At 46.8% G+C, this 15,711-nt stretch overlaps 1 protein-coding gene across 6 annotated transcripts in view; it reads left to right on the top strand.

Annotated features, from left to right (window-relative positions):
• Positions 1 to 6,703: 6,703 nt before the first annotated feature.
• Positions 6,704 to 15,711, top strand: part of ST8SIA3 (ST8 alpha-N-acetyl-neuraminide alpha-2,8-sialyltransferase 3) — a 69,370-nt gene continuing 60,362 nt past the window's right edge. Inside the window, exon 1 of one of the 6 annotated variants that reach the window (XM_053301424.1) lies at positions 6,704 to 6,785. The gene's annotated coding sequence lies outside the window, so the exon portion shown is untranslated. The remainder of the gene's footprint in view (positions 6,786 to 15,711) is intronic. The other 5 variants (XM_053301422.1, XM_053301423.1, XM_053301419.1 and 2 more) reach the window with 5 other exon arrangements.

Genomic DNA, 15,711 nt, shown 5'->3' on the forward strand with positions numbered 1-15,711 from the left:
GTATAAAGTACCTGTGTATAGATCTTTAAACATGTACAGTTATTCACATGTTCTGCTCAATGTAACATGATAGTACAGGGGTCCTCAAGAGGGGGTACTAGTAGAAGGGCTCCCAGGAGCCCTCCTGTCGCCTCATGCTGCCAGGGGCATAACAAGGTTGGAGTGGGCCCAGAGACAATATTTTAAAATGCCCCCCCCCCTTAAAAACCAGCTTTAAAGGTTTTGTAAACTGTGGACGATGCAAGTCATTTAATGGTGCTAGAGAAAGACATGCTGTTCTGGTAGCTCCAGGTCACTCACATCAATTTCAGAGGATGAATAAAACTGAAGGAAGCCCTGATGGATGCATGGCTGGGGGAGTCAGTCATGTGACTTGCCTCTGGGGGGCCCCCAAGGTGGTGGGCCCCCAGACAACTGTCTCCCCTTGCCCTATTATAGTTATGCCCCTGCACGCTGCATCTACACTATTTGTCCCCCATCTGAGGATAGCCAGCTTGAAGCCAATTCATCCTCAGCAATGTGTCTGCTGCAGAATGGGAGGGAGGAGAGTGAAGACTCTCCTCCTCTGATCCTGATTGGCTGGCTAGTTGCTTAAGCTCAGTGTACCCCACCCCTCAGCCCAGGGGCGTAGCAAGGTTAACAAAACCTTAAAAAAATAATTTAGGATTATGTTCTATTGTGGCACATAGGATATTGTGGCACATAGGATATATATATATATATATATATCCTATGTGCCACAATATCCTATGTGCCACAATAGAACATAATCCTAAATTATTTTTTTTAAGGTTTTGTTTTGGTAGCTCCAGGTCTTAAACACTCACATCAATTTCGGAGGATGAATACAACTGAAGGAAGCCCAGGCGGGTTCGCTGCTGGGGGAGTCAATCATGTGACTTGCCTCTGGGCACCCCCCCCAAGGCAGTGGGCCCCCAGACAACTGTCTCCCCTTGCCCTATTATAGTTACACCCCTGCCTCAGCCTGACTGACTTCAGAAGGTTAGTACTGAGGCTTCAGAAAGTTAGTATTGAGTACTCCCATTGCAATTAATGGGACAAGATCTCACCTGGCCTCTGCACAGGTGAGATCAGTAGATGCACCAGCAACAGTCACTGGAGGTCCTGTGCTGGGAGTGAATGGGGCCAGTTACTCTCCCCCTGCTAAATAAAGAGAATCACCACATTTAAAAGGAGCCTCTTTGCCCAGTTAGCAGGGGTTTTGAGTACTCATGAATACTCCCACTGAAATTAATAGGGAAAATAAACTTGCATCTCTGGATGTCACCTGGCCTGTGCACATCTCACTGGCCCCTGCACATGTGCGGAGGTCAGGTGAGATGCAGAGATGTACCACTGCATGGGATGCGGGCAGGAACACTGCAGCAGCTTTCAGTGCTGACGGTACTGCTGGTAAGAAGCTATGTTTAATTTAATGTTAAAGTAACCTTGCCCTCCCCCCCCCCCACCGCCCGCAGTGCCACCCTCACTATTTTAAGATTTTTGTTACAAGTTTTTTTAAAAACACACACTGAACACTTGGAAAGTTCCAAGCGGAACGGTTCTGTTCCATTCCGAGCTCGGAAGAGGCTCCCTATTTTAGAGGTGTTCTGTTCCAAGCTTGGAGCACTCGAAAAGGTCTGTTTTGAGTTGGAATGTTCCGCATCTATGTAGTGTACTATGCCCTAGTACACTTGTTATTTTAAAGTTTGGGGACCCCCGCAGTAATACACTTCTGAGCTGTACCCTGCAGCTGAAGGGTCCTGTATCCAGGTTCATTTTTAAAGCAAATGCAGATTCACTTTACACCCAAAGAAAGTATGCATGTGCACAGACATCTATATGCACGTGCAACAAAATAATATCTGAATAGGGCTTGTACCTCAAGCATCCTTGACTGTCACTACCAAATTCAACACTGTTGAACTTGGAATCAAACCAGATTTGATGTGGGAATTCCACAGTTGGAACACACCAGACATATTTTGCGTTCTCAAAAAAAACAACTACAGCTGCCCCCTACCCACCCAATTTGGACTGGGGCATGATGTGGGGGGAAGGGAGCTTGTCCTTTGCTCCACCAACTTCTTCTTTTCCCCTTCACAGTTCATACTCATAGCCATTTTGGGAAGGGGATTTGTACCAGGAATGGATCATGGGGGCAATGATTTAAATCCTCTCCTGTGCCATGACACCGATCCAGATTGGAGCGGCTTTTTGTGATATTAAAAAAAAAATCCAATCATGGAGTTCCTGTGTGGAATCCCATTTGGCCCACGATCTCAACAAATCCCAGAAGTGGCCAGCTTATTACAGGAAGTAATCCCTTTTTAGGTGTGTATGCTATGCTCTTTCATCAGGCATAGATCACACCCATGCAGAGTGGATCTTATTTTTGTTTGATTGGATTCCATACTCATTTATGCTCTGTACGGGACTGCATCACACACTGGCTGACATCCAGACTAACACTGCACTAGTGCCATGGGCAGGGATGTACCCACGTAAGAAGGTCACGTAGCTGAGAGGATGCTCAAAGCTGCAAAATCTCTTGTGCTCTTGTTCTGTTTCTGCAACACTCCCTGTAACATATATGGACTGAGAAAGAGATTTCACAGCACATCTATCATTGCATCTGCACAATGCTAGTCTGGAACACAAGTTCCTGACTGAGTGAAGCCAGCACTTGAGGTCTAGGCCCCTTTAAAGAACAGAGCTTTTCCTAGGAAAGGGGCGGGGTGAACTCACCCTGCCAAGGCATGCTCTCCATGACACCCCCATAGCCACACCCACCCTGACAGCCACGCCCCTGACTGATACACTAATTTGGCGGGGGGGGGGCCCGCGGGAGTCCTGTTACAAGACATCAAGGGTAGTTTCCTAATCTTACAAAGCTTGAACCTCATGTGGTTATTCACCTAGGAGAGCAGTCTAGACTGCCATCCACAAAGAGTGGAGGATACTCCTTGTACCAGAAGACAGGAAAAATGGTTCTGTAACAAACTGTTGAAATAGCAAGAGCAGTACGTTATTTCCTTTTAGAAAGCAAAAGGCTGACCATTGCAGAGGGAAGATAATTGCTTGCTCAGCCAAGCAACAGGCAGAGGGAGAAAGGATCATGGAGGTAGGAGCTACTATTAAAAAGGCAGGACAAGCAGCAAGAGAGAGAGAATTGCTCCCCTCTCTGTCGGCTGGGCTGCTTTGCATCCCTGCTGAGACCCTGGAGGGAAAAAACCATACAGGGACTGCATCATCCCTGCACATTCCTGTAACGCTACCCGCCTGTCCGGCTCTGGCAGCTGTCTGTGGCCTGGTGCACTCATAGAGACTCCAGCTTAGTTTGGAGGAGGAGAATGACTACACAGCAAGGCATATCTGTAACAATCCACAGAAAGGTGTCCTTGGTGGCTGCTCCAAAGCTTTGGAATTATTTTCCATTAGATACTCCCCAAAGCTCAAGGCTGTCCAGATCCCAGAAGAGATTTGAGATGTTCTATTATTCTGGTTTGTAGTGACCAGGAGTAGGGTCAATAAGTAACCTATTATTGCCCACTCAAAGTTGGTGGGGTGGAATAGAATTTGAATTAATTATATAGATAGATGTTTCCTATCAATTCCCACTCATTCATCCTTCCCATCTCCCAAGCTAGACAGCCAAATCTCTAACCGCATCTAGATGAACATGTGGCTACATCCTCCCAAGTTGCCCTTTTCTGCCTCTTCTCTAACTCCGGTTCTGAATCAGAGAGGGTGGGAAGTATTCATTCTGTAGGGTGGAATATGCCCCCATAAGGGACCAGAACTGTGTGCAGCTGAGCAGAGCCTAAAAATACCACTGGATTGACCAATCATCTAACATTCATAGCTAGGCTTTTCATTTTCATTTTCTTCGAACAGAAGAGTCAGAAAAGCTTTCCTCTGCATTCACTCTATCCCAAGAGGACCCTCTTTGACAGCACCACAGCTCTGGGGATTTTGCTGCCCTAGGCAAACTAGGAAATGACAGCACCCGGCACTTGTGCAACATATAGTGACTGCACGTTGCTTATCGTGCAGCATAGTGGCCAACATTTGGAAAATGTGAAAGATAGATTTAGCCTCCCCAGCACTTACCAAGAGTTTCTTACTATCTAAACTGCATCAATAAAACCAGATTGAGTGTTCTAAAATCCAGATACATTTCAATTGCAATTCTTTGCAATTTCTCTCTTTTCTCCCATTTATGAATTTATTATCTCGCAGTCCCATTACCCCACAGGCTGTTTTTCTGATTCCTTTGTTTAAATACATTAAACACATGTCATAAGGTTTTTATATTTCCAGCACTTTCTCCCTCCAATCCCTTCTTGCAGTTATGACAAAGTGCTTGCAGAAGGACGTTGCGCTAGCACAAGGCTCTTGCACAGAAGTCTGGAGCTTGCATCCCAGACTAGTGTTGCGCGACTGCAAGCATGATTGCAGTAGCAACAGTTACACAGACTGCAGCATACGCCATTGGTTTTAAAGGGAACTTCTGTCCATGAACACAGTTCCACAAATCCCCCTTTTTAGCACAACTATAGCCCGATTCAGAAATTATGCTGTTCAAGTGTACAGATGTCTGTACACTCGTACATGTGTTTGTATGAATGACGGTACCGTGATTTGTTTTTAAAAGTGAACCTGGATACAGGCCCTTCAAATGCATGGTACAGATAGGAAGTGTACTTCTGTACCTGCATTGAACATAACATGAAAATGAGTGTACCTGTGTACACTGTACACCCGTTGCACGAACATCGAACATAACAAGTAAGTGGATTGTATGCTATCTTCTTGCACAAACACAACTTTTAATATTTCTTTTGTAGTCCCCTTGATTTGGTTATTTAACCATACTGGCATCCTTTTCCATTTGCTTGCATCTTCTCCAGTCTGCAATATACATTTTATTTGAGCCTCTTTTGTATTTTTTGTAAGCCTATAGCTCTCTGCTTCCAAGTGAATCCATTATACTGCATTGCGCCAAGTATTTTCTTGCACATCCACATATTTATAAGAGAATTCTTGCTTTTCCATACAAGTCCTGCCACATTGCTTCCATGGTTCTATTTAATTAACCTTTGTTGTGATTTTATGTCAAATGCAAGAAAAGCAGATAACTGTGCATATACCGATGGCATTGTTACTAGTCTAACTAAATTGGTAATTCTTTCTAACACATTTTTTGGGTGGACATCACACATCTCAAATTGCATCTACATGGTGTAATCTACCCATCTGAAAACACAGTGAGTGTTATAGGATTGCCCTTAATTAGGCTATTTTGTGGCAATATGGTAAATTATAAAGCTATTAGACCATTAGCAAAACAAAATAAAGCAGAACAAAGGAACAGTTACACACACATACCAAAGTCTTCATTAAAGAGCTAATCTTTGTTTTATCATAATCACACCCCAATTGTTCAGTTAAATCAGGGAAGCCCAAAGGGGCAGTCCCCAGACAAATCTAGTCCTAAATTCAATTTATGTGGCCCACATGCCATAGGATTTTAATCAAGGTATGGCAAAATGCTGGCCCACAATTTAACTCTTAAGAGATGCAAGTTGAAAGCAGGGCTGGATTAACCCATAGGCTAATAATGCTGTAATCTTAAATCCTCAGCAGGGGTGCTGACAGCATTGTACCACCTGCGCATATGTGCCCAGATCAATTCTTTAGTGCCCCAGACTTCCACACTGCTTGACACTGATGGTTGCACTGGTGATGAATGCCCTCAAAAGCTGGAAGAGAGCACTGGATTCCTTTAGAGAGCATGAAAACATTTAACTATCAAAATTCAGGGGCAGGGGGTGAGACTGTGGGCCTGGGCCCAAGATCTTTTAATTACCTTGCAACACTCCTGGCCCCCCAGATTTTTAGGCCCTACATTCCAGCCCTTCTCTCCGATTAACTTTAGGTTCCTCTTAACCTTAATCCAGCCCTGGTTGTAAAGCATAAAGGTAAAGTGTGCCATTGAGTCAGTGTCAACTCCTGGTGACCACAGAGCCCTGTGTTTTTTCTTTGGTAGACATAGGGGCTATTCACACGATTAGCAAAAATCGGGCTAGGAGATCCTAGCCCGATTTTTGCTAAATGTAAGAACCACCGGGCTCGGCTGCGAGCCCGGTGGTCCTTGAGCGGCTAACCTGCTCAAGTAGCCTGCCCCTTAGCCCGGGTTTGCGGAGCGAGCACTCCGCAAACCCGGGCTATTGGATCGTGAGTAGCCGCGGTGCGGCTCCACGCCATGGCTACTCACAAGGAGACCCCCGGAGGGGAGGCGAAAAGCCACCTCCTGGCTCCGGGGATCTTGCCAGCATGCCCTGCGCACTCGTGCAGGGCATGCTGGAGCTTGCAGGGGCCAATTGGCCCCCGCTCCCCCAAGCCCCTGGGGCTCCCTGCCCGATCGTCTGCGGGGAGAGAGGGCTTAGCCCGCTCTCCCCGCAGTTTTGGAAAAAGCGGGTCTCACCAATTGTGAGACCCGCCTCATAGGCTGCATGTAAATCATAGTCTGCCCTCCCTCCTGTCCACATTCAGGTTACCTGTCCACATTCAGACGTAACCAGCAGGAGCTTCTCTGCAGTCAGGAGGACTGCAGAGAGGAGGGGGAATTGGCTGTGTGGGCTTCCTTCTGGAATGAAGGGCAGCCCCAGCATCCAATCACAGCCAGAGCAAGGGAGGAGCTTCCTCCCTCAACTCTGGTTAGAGCTCAGTGGGGCTGTAGTTCAGCATTCATATGTAACACTGGAACCTTGAAACCTCAGGTAGGAGCGGCAAAACTCACTACAAGTCGAAGGTTTGAACTGGGGTTTCGGGAGGGAAACCTTGGGTCACTTTTGTGTCTGAACTGAGGTTGCACACGTTCAGAAGTACTAAAAAATCAACCTCAGGCCCCTTCCACTCTGGTTTCTCTTTACATGTGAATGGGGCCATAGGATGCTTGCACACGATCAGAAGGATGTGGTTTGTGGGCTTGGAATCAGACGCGCAGAACCTCCATTGGGCTGGATGAGCTCCCGGATGAGCCCCATTCAAGCTATTTCAAGCAAGTGATCATGGAATGGGCTGTGCAAAGCGGCACCTTCACAGAGCACAGCCCCTCTGGCCGCAGCACTTTCTTTAAAAAAAAAAAAAAAAGAGTTGGCTGTCGGGATCCACAAATGGAATGGAAAGCAAACGCACTATCCACAAACCCAGGTACCAGGGCCCCTGCTCTGCACTAAACTGGTTTAAGACCCAGAGTCAGAAGCAGGGTTACCTAGATTTGGAGAGCCTGGGCTTGGGGATTTTGTCCTGGTTCACAAGTGCACACAAACCTGGGTTAGCAGTAGATGATCGTGTGTAGAGGCCATTTTTCTGGATTTGGCAGTGTGTGTGTGTGTGTGTGTGTGTGTGTGTGTGTGTGGTCTGTTGAACCTTGACTACAAAACTGAGGTGTTGGTAACACTGGTCCAGTAACAAGAATGTATACAGCTGCCTTGTCGGACCTCTTAGCCCAAGCTTGCAGCACGGTTTCTCCTAGACCAAGGGGGGGGGAAGGGAGGGGAAGTCTGAAGCTTTTACTTTCTTGAAGAGATAATGCACAATTAATTCACTGTGCCTAAACACAAGATGTAAAATGCTATGCACATGTGTTCTATAACTGGGAAGCTCCTGCTATTAGACAGCACCAGCCATTGAGGAGTCAGACCATTCACAAGAGCTCCGTGTCCTGAGGCAAAAGACACTTCCCAAAACCATTGTGCAAGAAAATAATGGCTTCCCAGGAACACAGAAGCTGGCCATCTCTGGGTTTAAGGAAATGAATATCGGATTTCATTTATTTAGATTAAGTATCCATGCTACTGCGATGACAGCCCAAAGTGCGGTGCATTACAATAATTACAAACATAATATGTGCTTTGCTAGATCAAAACAAAATCCACCGGAGTCTACCATTCTCTGTAAGAATCCCAGCAATCAGCAGAAGTATGTAGCCCACTAGAAATTGGCCAGCGGTCCACCAGTGGATGGCAGCCTACTTTCTGGCCACCCATGCTCTATGACATTGTACAAAGATGGATGAAGTCCCACCAACTTTTCTCCCACCCACTTCAGGATCATAGGAACATAGGAAGCTGCCATATAGCAAGTCAGGCCATTGATCTATCTAGCTCAATATTGTCTACACAGCTTCTCCAAGGTTGCAGGCAGGAATCTCTCTCAGCCCTATCTTGGAGATGCCAGAGGGAACTTGGAACTTAGATGCTCTTCCCAGAGCAGCTCCATCCCCTAAGGGCAATCTCTTACAGTGCTCACATGTAGTCTCCTCAGGGGCGTAACTATAATAGGGCAAGGGGAGACAGTTGTCTGGGGGCCCACTGCCTTGGGGGGCCCCCAGAGGCAAGTCACATGACTGATTCCCCCAGCTGCGCACCTGCCCGGGCTTCCTTCAGTTGTATTCATCCTCCAAAATTGATGTGAATGTTAAGACCCAGAACTACCAGAACAGCATGTCTTTCTCTAGTACCATTAACTGACTTGCACCATCCACAATTCACAAAACTTTTTAAAACATAATTTAGGATTATGTTCTATTGTGGCACATAGGTGTTATATATATATAAATTTTACTGTGCTTTTTGTTACCACTATTCAGCCTCTTTTAAGATTTCTTTATTTCATGAGCTGAGCTTCAGTGGGGGGGGGGCATTTTAAAATCTTGTCTCTGGGCCCACTCCAACCTTGCTATGCCCCTGAGTCTCCCATTCAAATGCAACCAGGGCAGACCTTGCTTAGCTAAGAGGACAAGTCATGCTTGCTACCACAAGACCAGCTCTCCTCTCTTCACTTCTCTGAACCATGCACAACCCGCGTTCTTGAGCCCTATTCACATGGTATGTTCAGCACGGAGACAATCGGTGAACAGCGTATGCACATACAGATCTGTATGCATGTAGTTATTCACACATTACTTTCAATGCATGTGCAGTAGTATACTTTCTATCTATACCCACCTTTGAGGGGGCCTGCACCCAGGTTAACTGTTAAAATGAACACATAACGGGATCCTTCACAAGACCCTAAGCAAGATAGGACATTATTTCTTCCCCCCTCAATAAAATGCTAGGAATGGAATGAGGGTTGGGCAAGCCCATCCTATCTAGCTCCCACACAATCACTCTCCTTTGGATCAGGAGCACGCATAGTTCTCCTCCCCTGGCTGAGCACTTCTCTGACCAAGTTTAGGGTCATGTGAATAGCTCCATACATTCATTCACACAAAAACATGTACAAGAGTGCAGACACTTGTATACATATGAAATGGAATATCTGAGCAGGGTTTAGAACTTCAAGCTATCCTTTCTCAGGCTAGGTCCATGCAGGGAACCAGTGAGGTTCAACAGGGGATCAGGACCACAAACTGCTCAGTATAGAGCCAGATTCAGGCTAGATATAAGACACCCCAAGAGCAGCAAGCTAGGGTGTTGCTCCAACAATGATCTAGAGTCAGCAGATGATCTGGGTTAAATAGTCCTAGTGTCAGGTTGGTGTTTTCCACTCCACCTACTCTGAAGAAATGTTTGGTGCTTAAAGGGGCTGTGCCCTATTTCACAGGCAGTGGCTCTGACAGAGCTGGGGAGATCTCTGTGTTTCCAGAAGCTCTGAGGAAAAATCTGTGAATCCGTAGGAGATGACAAGACTACCTCCACAAGATATGCCAGTGAAGAATCTTTAGCTTTCCGCTCTTCCTTCCTCGTAGGGTTGGCAACTCTGACTGAAGCTATTCAGTCAGACAACTGGTCTTGTGGTAGCAAACATGAATTTCCCCCTTTCCTAAGCAGGGTCCACCCTGGTTTGCATTTGAATGGGAGACTAAATGTGTGAGCACTGTAAGATATTCCCCTTAGGGGATGAGGACACTCTGGGAAGAGCCCGTGCATGCTTGCATGCAGAAGGTTCCAAGTTCCCTCCCTGGCATCTCCAAGAGATCCTGGGATTCCGAGTTCCCTCCCTGGCATCTTCAAGAGACTCTTGCCTGCAACCTTGAAGAAGCCGCTGCCAATCTGGGCAGACAATACTGAGCTAGTTGGACTAATGAACTGACTCAATATGAGTCACCTTCCTATATTCCTATCCTTCAATACATTTTGTCTCCCAGTATTTTTTCCAATGCTTTTCACAATACCCAGACATTAAAATCCTCAGGAATGTTTTGAGTAAAGGTGAAGTGTGTCGTCGACTCAATGTCAACTCCTGGCGACCACAGAGCCCTGTGGTTGTCTTTGGTAGAAGTAGTCACCTGGAAATTGATGCTGATTTCTGGAGACTCCTGGCCAGTCTCAGAGGAACTTAAAAGAGCTTCTAAGGCTCTTTTTTAGGATGCTTCTCGTACCTGAGCCAGTTGGGCTGGTTTGTACCATCCGGGAGGATGAATGCTTATTGTGATTTTTGACAAAAGTTCTACACCCCTAGACATGGAAAATAGGGGATAGCCTTGTATGTTTCCAGCTTTTAGTGTGAACATAAGCACATAAGAACAGCCCAGCTGGATCAGGCCCAAGGCCCATCTAGTCCAGCATCCTGTTTCACATAGTGCAATGATGCAATGGCCAGATGCAATGGCCAAATTTGCAATGGTGTTTTAAAAGGTTTTAAAAACACAAAGAGGCTATTCCCACAATCACTAAAAGCAGGCTAAGGGAGCTTAGTCCGCTTTCCAGCGATCGTGGGAACCAAGGCTGCTAGCCCACCTAATGCCCCCTCCCCTTAAATGAGGTTAACAGGGCGAGCGCTCCATTAACCTCAATTTTTTGCTTGTGTGTCACTGCGGCACGCAGCGACACATGAGTAGACCCCCGACCGGGAGGGTGCAGCCAGTCTCCTGGGCGCAGAGGTCTCTCCAGGATGGCATCCTGGGACCTCCGAGGGCTGCACAGCCCCCGATCCCCACAGCCCCCACCGGCTCCATGACGGAGCCAGCGGTCGTGTGGGCAGCCAATCTGGCCACCCAGGACTGTAGCCTTGATCGTCTGCAATCTAATCCAACAGACCCGAACGAAGCATTTCTCATGGCTCTCGAGAAGAGCTTCAAAAACTATTATAAAATTTTATCAATGTCAGAGGAATGGAAATGAAAATTGGCAGGGATGTTTTCCAAAGATTACTCCATGGAGCGAGTACAACAGTTTGTTCAATGTCATCCTTACCCTGACCCTAATGCTCTTCTCTGTGCAAAAATGATTGCAATTTTAGCATAATCATTTGTGGGTGGGGATAAGGAAGGGGTGACAACACACAAAAAGCTACAAGTACGACACCTATTTTCCATCTCTAAGGGGGTAGACACTGCCTAAAATCACTATGAGCATTTGTCGCCTGCGATGGTAACAGTGGCCAAAATGTGCAGGCCTGGTTACACAGGAAGCTGCCCTAGACTGAGTCAGACCATTGGTCCATCTAGCTCAGTATTATCTACACAGACTGGCAGCAGCTTCTCCGAGGTTGCTGGCAGGAATCTCTTTCAGCCCTGTCGTGGAGATGCCAGGAAAGAACTTGGAACCTTCTGCTTTTCCACTGTGCTATGGCCCCATCCCCTAAGGGGAATATTTTACTGTGCCCACATGTAGTCTCCCATTCAAATGCAAGCCAGGATGGACCCTTGTTAGCAAAGGAGACAATTCATGCTTGCTACCATAAGACCAGTTCTCCTCATGTTCATGGTAGTTAATGGGCTATTTTTTCTACATCCAGCGTTCCCCATCCACTATGTTTTTAGGTCTCTCCGCTAATGGTAGGGAGGCTGACCCATATATCAGGAGACAAACTGAAGATTTACTGTACCAGACTCCTGACCACATCAATTTGAGATTCTTAAGAGAAGACAATTATTAGTGTACAAGCTGGTCCTTTATTGCATTTTTCCCAAGGGAAAGCTCATTTGCTGAGTGTACAAAAGTGGCAAACTACCAGTCACAACAGTAGAAGTCAGATTAATAAAACTGCTTCTGATAATGAATTCACACCCCAGCAGAAATTGACCATCCGTTCTTTTAAAGAGATCTTTAAAAAAAAAAAATCCCTATTTTAAGCATTGTTGCTTTGAGGCTGTATCACCAGCATCAAAGAGAAATCTAGACCTAAAAGGGTTCACTTTCGAAGGTGCAAATCTTCAAAGCATAATTTTCCTCTAGAGTTAAAAGCGCTGTCCTGGTTTTTTTTATGAATAAGTCAAAATACAAGAACTTTTCTTAAGTGCACACTGGCCTCCATGGATTTTTTAAAAAATTCTGGTCCGCTTCAAAGCAAATAAATGCAGTTGACTTCTTTTATGTAGTGTGCCTACATTTTCTTCTCCATGGAAAGCTTTCTGCCTTTCCTTTCCAATGACCTAAAATCTTGCCCTGTATTGGTATGCACTAGAGAACTTTTGTTCTGACCTCCTGTCAAATCTTGTTATACACAAGCTAGAATCTCTTTTGTCTAGGCTTCTCATTTCTACATCTCAAGCAAGTTCTATTCGAAATTCCACTGCAAAATTATGCATCTCTTCGGCCACTGACAAAGCTGGTGCTTGTAGGAAGCTGCTTTATACTGAGTCAGACCCTTGGCCCATCTTGCCCACTGTCGTCTACAATGACCGGTAGCAGCAGCTCTCCAGGGCTCCCGACAAGCATCTTTCCCTACCTTACCAGGGGGTGTCAGGAATTGAACCTGGGACCTTCCACATGCAACAACAACAACCACAACAACATTTATATACCACTTTTCAACAAAAGTTTTCAAAGCCGTTTACATAGATAAATAATAAATAAATAAGATGGCTCCCTGTCCCCAAAGGGCTCACAATCCAAAAAGAAACATAAGACAGACACCAGCAACAGTCACTGGAAGTACTGTGCTGGGGGTGGATAGGGCCAGGTACTCCCCCCACCCACTAAATAAAGAGAATCACCACCAGGGGCAGAGCCACCATTGGGCGAACGGGTTCAAAGAACCTGGGCCGCTGCCCCTCAGAGGCTGCACCTCGCGGACCCGACACACCCTCCGTGTCTGACGTCAGATGCAGGGGGTGCTGGTTTAGCTCCCGAGCAGGGCTGTGCAGCCCCGTACGGGAGTTAAATGGCCAGCGCGGCGTTTGCGGCGTGGCCAGGAGCAGCTGTTCCCTCCCTGAGTGCTCCACCACTCAGCCACCCCAAAGTCTCCCACTCCCTTAAACTACCCTGCCCATTCTCCCGACTGACTCCTGTGGGTGAAACTGAGACATGGCTTCGTAATAAAGCATCTGCTTTGCATGCAGAAAGGCTCTGGTTCAGTCTCTGGCTTCTCAGGCAGGGCTGGGTGCGATTCCTACATGAAACCTTGGAGAACCGCTGCCAGCCAGTGTAGGCAATACTGAGCCCATTGGACCAAAGGTCTGACTCAGTAGAATGCAGCTTCCTATGTAACCTATACATGGGGCCACCTGCCCCTCTTCCTTCAAATCCCTCATCAACCTTTTCTGAATGACTTCAGTTTATCCTCTTAATCCTCATTCCCCAATGAAAACAAGCTTTAAGTATGTTTTACGGCAGAGCAGTGTTCCCTCTAACAGGGATTCCCAGGTGCTGTTGACTACAACTCCCATAATCCCCAAGCAAAGGCTATTGCAGATGGGGATGCTGGGAACTGTAGTCAACACCATCTGGGAATCCTGTTAGAGGGAACACTGCTGCAGAGGTCCGCAGGCTTGGGTCCCCCATGTTGCTGGACTACAACTCCCATCACCAGAGGCCATTGTGACTGTGGATGATGGGAGTTAGAGTCATACAACGTCTGGGGACCCAAGCTTGAGACCCCCTACGTAATTGCATTTGTCCACCTTCTTCCTTTCTACTACCTTCAAAAAAGGTAATGCTCGCAAACAGAATGCAATGAGGCTGTTCTCACAAGCAGCCAAGAGCGGGCTGAGGCAGCTGAGCCTGCCCTTGGCTGCTCGTGAGAAGCAGCAGGAGACCAGCGGCTGCTGCCACCACCACAACATACCCGTGTGCAGAGCCCTCCTTCAAAAGGAAGGCTCTCACTTGCTCTCTTAACCTCATTTTTTGGGTCATCTGCCAGCCCCGGTGCACTCGTGCAGGGCATTATGGGAGTTCCGGAGGTGAGGAAACGCTCCCAGCTCCCCGACCCTCCACACTGCCTAAGGAGGCAGCTGCATGTCTGGGTGCACGATCTCCGCGCCCAGACTCTGCAAGCCAATCGTCTGTGGGGGAAGTAAACTTTTGAAGGCCTCCTTCCCTCGCCCTATTTTTTTGCCCTTTCTCCGATCGTGAGAAAGGGCTCAGTACCTCTTTTGGTCTCTCAGTGGGTTCCCACTATCTATTTTACTTTGCAAGCTCCCTGGGAGCAGGGACCTGTCTACATTGCCTGTGTAACTCTGTAAGGTACCGTGGACACCCAAGGAGCAGTATAAACAAACAATAAAGCATACCGAGCTTAGAATTATGAAAATCATTGATCGGCCTCCCCAGCAAGGTTTGTCTGGCTTCATCACTTTGTTCTTTTAGATGCCAGGTGAAGTCCTTCCCCCCCCCCCCCACTCAGGCTTTTTAACTGTTTTGTTTTGTTTTTAAATGTCTTTTAAATTGTTTTGTATTGTATTTTCTTCCCCTCCCCCACCCCTTCTTGGTTTGTTATGATTTAATGTGTTGTGTGTTTTTTATCTTAAGTTTTTAACATGGTGTTGTAAGAGAACAATTTGTTATGGGGTGGCTAATAAAGAAAGTTGTTGTTGTTGTTATAGTCCTGATAAGGGGCTATCGATGGAGAAGGTCTGATGTGGCTACTCGCAGGCCTGTTCAGCATAGGCCCTCCAGCTGTTTTTGGACTACAATTCCCACAATCCCCAGCCACAGTGGCCAATAGCCAGGGATTATGGGAGTTGTAGGCCAACATCTGCAGGAGGGCCGAAGTTGAACAGCCCTGAACGAGAGGTAATTTCATAGGAACATAAGAAGCTGCTTTATACCAAGTCAGGCTATTGGTCCATCTAGCTCAGTATGGTCTACAGGGCTGCACAACTTCGGCCCTCCTGCAGATGCGGGACTACAACCCTTATCATCCCTGACTATTGACTATTGGCCACTGTGGCTAGGGCTGATGGGAGTTGTAGTTCAACAACAGCTGGAGGGCCAAAGTTGTGCAGCCCTGGTCTGCACGGATGAGCAGCAGCTCCCCAGGGTTGCATGAAGGTGTCTTTCCCAGCCCTACCTGGAGAAGCCAGGGATTGTACCTGGAATCTTCTGAACGCAAAGCAGATGCTCTTCCACTGAGCTACAGCCCCATCCCCTTAATGTACATTTATACTACCAGACACAGTGAAGGAGTGATGAAACTCAATAATACAGATTTCTTCAAAACTGTACTTCACCAGCTGCCCACAGCTCACCAGTAGTCTTGCTGTGTACAGAACGTTCACGAAGTCCCCAAGTAGGCATCATGAGAGCAGCCCCACCCCAGATTTAAATGCATCCTGTGTCACAACAGTTCAGTCAGTTTCTGACATGCTGGAGAAAACTAAGGCTTTGTTACAAACATGTCATATTTGCTGAATTCATTTATTATAGTTATATCTTGCTTCAGCCACCAACATTTGCAAAGCGGTCTTACCAAATATAGAACACTATATAGAACCGTGGTCTCTGGGTCATCTCGGAGTGACCATACTAAAAG

The sequence above is a fragment of the Hemicordylus capensis genome, chromosome 2 (genome assembly GCF_027244095.1).
Source record: "Hemicordylus capensis ecotype Gifberg chromosome 2, rHemCap1.1.pri, whole genome shotgun sequence".
NCBI lineage: Eukaryota > Metazoa > Chordata > Lepidosauria > Squamata > Cordylidae > Hemicordylus > Hemicordylus capensis.